The 6000-nt window shown below is 51.2% G+C and overlaps 1 protein-coding gene across 9 annotated transcripts in view; it reads right to left on the reverse strand.

The window, feature by feature from the left end:
- Nucleotides 1-4013, reverse strand: part of LOC111542908 (HMG box transcription factor BBX) — a 274644-nt gene extending 270631 nt beyond the window's left edge. For 4 of the 9 annotated variants that reach the window (XM_023212567.2, XM_023212558.2, XM_023212549.2 and 1 more), the window contains exons 1-2: nt 3842-4013; nt 544-623 (exon numbers count right to left, since the gene is read on the reverse strand). The gene's annotated coding sequence lies outside the window, so the exon portion shown is untranslated. Of the gene's footprint in view, nt 1-543; nt 624-3297; nt 3416-3841 lie in introns of those variants that run through there. The other 5 variants (XM_023212539.2, XM_023212494.2, XM_023212503.2 and 2 more) reach the window with 2 other exon arrangements.
- Nucleotides 4014-6000: the final 1987 nt, after the last annotated feature.

Raw genomic sequence — 6000 nt, forward strand, 5'->3', positions numbered from 1 at the left:
AATCAAACTAGTGCCCTAAACACTAGATTTACTACACTACCAACCCCACCTTTCCCCACCCCAAAAGTAACTGTTACAAACACCACAGGTCACTCAAGAAAGAGAACTTGAGAGAGAGTAAGCAAATGCCAGTCACTATAATTAGAGAGGCCTTCTGCACAATGCTTCCTTGGGTTTTTAATAATTCTCTCCACTCATACACTGCAATCTTCCTATAGTATTGTCTAGCATTAAATTTACTAGACCTTCAAAGCTATGTAAAATTTCATTATAAATTAAAATGCCTATTTGAAAATAAGTTTTGAAACGACAATTACTTGTAGATAAACACAAAATGAACATTTACTATCTTAATAATAACTCACAGCTGAATTCTAAACACTAAGAATTATAAACTGACTTATACTGTGGGAAACTCAAGTGAGACAAGGTTTCTGGGGTGCTGTAACCCCAATAAAGCATCTTCCTATGTGAACGATAAAGACCCTTATGTCATTACTAATTGTCATCCAGCTTCCCTGTATGAAGAGTTTGCATACTTACCCAGGAAGGCGAATGGAAAGTACACAGGGAGGAAGATGAACTGCTGAACTGCAGCAAAGCCTTTGTCATATGATAGTGACCTATAAAGTATCAAATAAAGGTACATCATCAGTATGGTAGGGCTTTACAATAGTACAGTCCCAAGTCCTGTAACATCTATGAAGAAAGGGTACCAAAACCCAGGAGTCCAGCTCCCACTAACCCCTCCCCTTTCTCTACCACCCCCCCACACTGGAGAACTGAGGGAACAGAAGGCAAAGAAGCTCCCCGTATTCAAAGGGCAGAGGCTGGGGGACAGCCCAACTGGCATTCTAGGGTATCTCCAGCACCCTCGCTTCCTACTCCCCATATGTACAAAGCAGAAAGTTGATCCATTCTGCAAACGCAAAACCCACACCGCGATCATTCATCAACTTGCACAAGTGATCACCACCCCCAGGACAAATACACCAGTAACCAAATCATAGGGATCGATAGGCAGCCCAAGCCTCGCCTTGCCCAGGAGCCGGCGGGAGGTGCCACGGCGGCGGCAGCGGGTCCAGGTATCGAAGCCCTCAGCCTTTCAGACCTGGGCGGCCACAGCCGTCTCCCAAACACCCAGTCCGGGTCACAATCCCCAGATTGGAGATAGGAACCAACCGGGGAAAACACATTCGCCAAAGCCCACAGCGGCAAGTGCAGGGCCACCAGGTCTGCGAGGTCGGGGTGGGGGGAGCTAGGAAACAAGGAGGGAGGAAGAGAGCGAGGGATCCCACCCCGGCTTTGTTGCTGGTCACCATCAAGTTTGCATCTTAGTACAAAATGTCGATCTTAAAGGCTGACAAGACAGAGGCAGAGGCAGAGGGAGAAAGAGAAAGGGAATAGAGTCCATCTTGCTTTGGGAAAGAGGGGGGAGGAAAAATGAAGTGCAAATACCACACTCCGGGCGTAAAAGTCTGCTAAACACCTTTCCATAACGGAGGAGCAACGAGTGGGGTGTCCCCGTGCCCGTGCCTGCTCGAACTGGCGGCGGTCTGGGCAGAAAACGCCTCCCTCTCCTCCTCTTCCTCCTTCTTCCCCTCCTCCTTCTCCTTCTCCTCCTCCTCCTCCCGCGGGCCCCGGCGAAGATCCCGCCGCCACTGCCTCTGCCTCCGCTGCCCCCCAGGGAGGCACCGCCAGCGCCCGGCCCGGCGCTGCCATTCCGGGCTTGGACCGCGCGGCGCAGAGCGCGTGGGGCCGGACGCGGGGTGGCCGCGCGGGGACGTCCGCGCTGGGGACCCCCCGCGCCCCTCGGCCGCCGGCTGCCTACAAAAGTCGCGCGAGCAGAGGTGGCGGCGGCGCGCAGGGCCGGGGGGAGCGTGGGGGCCCCCACGCCGCGAGTGGGCAACCCCAGGAGATAGCGAAGAACGCCCCTCCCCGCGCGGGTAAAGTACCCCAGTCCCAGTCAGCCACCCCGGGAACGGCAGCCCGGCGTCCGCGGCCGGGAGAAGAGAACTGGACGTGTCATTAGCAGGACAGGCAATGGTTTCAAAGCCCCAGGCCAATGACCATTAGCAGAGGCAGAGCTCGCTCCGTCCCCATCCCCCACAACCTCCACCCACCTTCCCCTTCGCCCCCCCCCCACCTCCACCCCACCTCGCGAAACTTTTCAACAAGATCCACCTGGACTAATTTGTCCACAGACAGTTAAAATATTGACTAGACCCTACACACCGGGAAGGAAGGGGAATGCACGCTTTATTTTCCTTCCTACAGAAAGGAAAGCAAAAAATAGCTTCTCTCTGTCTCTCCCTCTCCCCCCCCCCTCTGTCGTACATGTTGTGTCTTAGCTTTTTGCATCGTTTCGTTTTACCTTCCTCATTTAGCAGAAATGATCGCGGCTATTTCACACATAAACGTGTTCCAGATTCTGGGATTCAGGGTCCTTGTAAATTACAGGACTCGGGTTCGGTCTCAGTTACGTTAAGTTTCATACAATACCAAAAAATAAATAAAATATGATAATAAATTTCTGAGGGTGAGTGAGCGAGACGAGGTGGAGGAGGAAAAGAAACCTCGAGTCTGATTTCTGTAATTTACTAGCGACCCGGATCGCAGCAAATAACAGTGTAACATGAGTGTGGCTTAAGAGGGCTGGGGAGCTCTTTCTAGAGGCATCGACCCCATCCTCGGATAAAGGATCTGCAAGTTTTCTGTCATCGCGACCAGGCAAAGCCGTAACTTACCTTCAGAAATAAGACTTTAAACGGCCAAGGCCTTCCTCCTCCCCTCCCTCCACCACCACCCTCAGCCTCGCTCTCTCCACCTTAAACTTATTGACACAACATAATCCCACATTCAAGCAAAATCCTGACACAGCCTCCCTCCTCCTCTTCCCCCTCCTCTCTTCCCTCCCGTTCTCTCTCTCTCTCCCTCTCTCTCTGTCTCCCTCTCCCCCCCCCCTCCCTCCCTCTTCTCTCTCCCCTTCTCCCTCGCCCTCTTCCCCCGCTCCCCCTATTCTTCCTCCAGGCTACTCTGGCACTAAAACAGCACTTTCTCTACTCGCCGCGCATTTGGGTAGGGGTGGGGGTTGAGAGGGCACTGATCTGCGGGGCCGGAACACCCAAATCCCAACTCTCCAGATGAACGAGCAACTGGGCTGCTGTTCCCGGTCACCAACGCACACGAAATGTTCAATAAATCCACCGAAGGCTGGCTCCCCGTACCTTCCTCCACTGCCCCTGCTCCCCAGGCCCCACCTCCCCGGCAGCCGAGACCAGGCAGGGCTCCACGTACTTTCGCCGAGATGAAGTTTGGGGCTCCCCGGGCGGCCACGAGCCGCCCGCCGGCGTGAGGGCTCTGTTGTTGTTTTCCTGGGGCCGCTCCAGCCCGCGCCCCGGCTCCCGTGCCCCTCTCGGGCGGCGCTGCCTGTGTGCCGAGAGGTGCTGGTTGCAAACGCAGCCTGGCACCGGCTGGCCTAGTACTCCCCAGCCCGGCCCCCAGCCTCCCGCTCGCAGGGCACTGCCTCCGCGCCCCCCGCCCCTCGGCCCCAGCCAGCTCGGCCGCCGCGACCCTCGCCCCCGACCTCTCCCGACCCAAAGTTTTGGCGGAGGGGGAAAGTGCCCAGGGAGCGGGCCGGCTGGCCGCGGCTCCGGACTCGCGGGGTTCCCTCCGTCTTCCTCAAGTCCACCCTACCGGCTGCCGCCGCCGCCGCCGCCGCCGCCGCCGCTGCTCCTGCCGCGGAGTCCTTGGGGCTGCAGCCCGGCGGCTCGCAAGTGAGTAGGAAAACAGAAAGTGAGGGGAGTGCGCCCGAGGAGGGCTGGGGATGGGGGGCGCCTACCTCGCGGGCTCGCCGGGCGTGAGGGCGTGTGTGTAGCTAGCCCTCAGCGGCCAGTCAGGGTTTCTCTATGGGAAAGTGGAGAGGAGCTCGCGGAGCCGCTCTGCCTCCGCTTCACTGTACACTGCTCCACATACAGTACATGCAACCCGGAGAGACTGAAAACACTCATTTTATATAAGGCAGCCTGCCATTGGCCCGCGCCGTGACGGACAGGCCGCTCAGCCAAACAAAAGGCCCGTTACACCCAAACACACGCACACATACACACATTTTACAGAGACACACAAAGATCATCACATTTTCTATTTTCTAATGTTCGGGACCTGTAGACAGTAGGAGAGGACAGGTAGAGAGGCCCAGCAGAGTGGGGTAAAGGGGAAATCCCCTGTCTGCACCAAGTTGCAAGGCTTGAAACTGGTGTCCTTTTGACTTGGGAGGGTTATGGTAATAAACTACAACTCCACTGGATATGGAAGTGAGGGGGGTTTTCATCGCTGCCTTTTGGTGCCCCATGGAAGGGGCCTGCATTGTGTTACGATTTTACAGCCTGACCCGGCTAACAAGTGACCAAGAAAGGCTTTTATCACCTTGGATTTCTTCTGTCAATGGGTTAGCTATCACATAGGCCAAAATAGTGCAAGGTAAGTTTATTAGGACTCTAATGCATTGAGGTTGTTAATGCCTCATTCGTAGGTAAATTCAAAAAAATCAATACAACAACACACAAACAAAGATAAACATTTTGCTGAAATAGCCAAACAACTTTTAGCTGGTCAGTAGACTGTCATCCCCTGTGTGGACATGCAGACTGTGCTATTGGGTAAAATAAGTCTTGGAAGATTGGCTATTGACTCTTAGCCTTCAAAACAGACCTTTGATTCAGTATATACAAGATTTATATTTTGCATATTATACATAAAAATATATGATTCTTTACGTATTTCACATCTCATGTGAACATCATACGTTGCATGACTTTTGGAGATGATGAACCTCAGGACTGGTCTTTCTGATTGTTTTTCAACGATGCAGCTTCGGCAGATTGTATCAGACAGTTCAATATAAACAAGTCAACAGGTTGGTGGAAAGAAGTCAAAGCTGGAAATTAGAAGGAATAAATTGTAGATTAAACTTTTTAACCAGCTGAGCAATCTTGAGCAAGTTACTTAAACTCTCTTGAGCTCAGACTTGCTTTTGATTTTTAAGATTAAAATAAGAAGCTTTTCCAGATTCCCTCAATTAAATGTTTATTCAGCATCTACTATGTGTCAGGCAGTATCTTAGGCCTAGATGTTTTCTTAGGGTTCCTTCCATTTTAAGAGTCAGTGAATTATTCTTAAATACAAACATTTTGGAGATTACATAAACAAATACGATTTTATGGCCTAGGTATGTAGCTTTAAAACTTAAAGAAAACCTAACTAAGAGAACTTATTTCAATTCCCCTTTTATTTCCTTGATGCTGTCTTAAGGTTTTTCTCTCACATCCATAAAGTTGTTAAAAGAGTGTGTGTGGGCATGCGAGCACTCCTGTGTAAGAGGGAGAAAGAGAAACAAAATCAGAAAAGTTTAAAAAGTTCACCAAAGTAGTATTTAGAAATGTGATGTTTATTTTTTAAGAAAAATCATTTTTAAAACAAAAAATATATAAAAATCACAGCATTTTATATTCTTTTATTTTTGAAATGAAGTCTCACCCTGTAGCCCAGGCTGGAGTGCAATGGCGTGATCTCAGCTCACTGCAACCTCCACCTCCCGGGTTCAAGAGATTCTCCTGCCTCAGTCTCCCAAGTAAGCTGAGATTACAGGCACCTGCCATCATGCCCAGCTAATGTTTGTATTTTTGTAGAGATGGAGTTTCACCATGTTGGTCAGACTGGTCTCAAACTCCTGACCTCAGGTGATCCACCTGCCTCGCCTCCCAAAGCGTTGGGATTATAGGCATGAGCCATGGCGCCCAGCCAATCACAGCATTTTAAACAGATAATACCAAAGTTTATATTAGGGGTGGACGCGATGGCTCAAGCCTGTAATCCCAGCACTTTGGAGGGTGGAGGCGGGTGGATGACCTGAGGTCAGGAGTTCAAGACTAGCCTGACCAACACAGTGAAACCCAGTCTCTAACAAAAATACAAAAATTAGCCAAATGTAGTAGTGGG

Source organism: Piliocolobus tephrosceles, unplaced genomic scaffold, assembly GCF_002776525.5.
Source record: "Piliocolobus tephrosceles isolate RC106 unplaced genomic scaffold, ASM277652v3 unscaffolded_19, whole genome shotgun sequence".
Taxonomy (NCBI): domain Eukaryota; kingdom Metazoa; phylum Chordata; class Mammalia; order Primates; family Cercopithecidae; genus Piliocolobus; species Piliocolobus tephrosceles.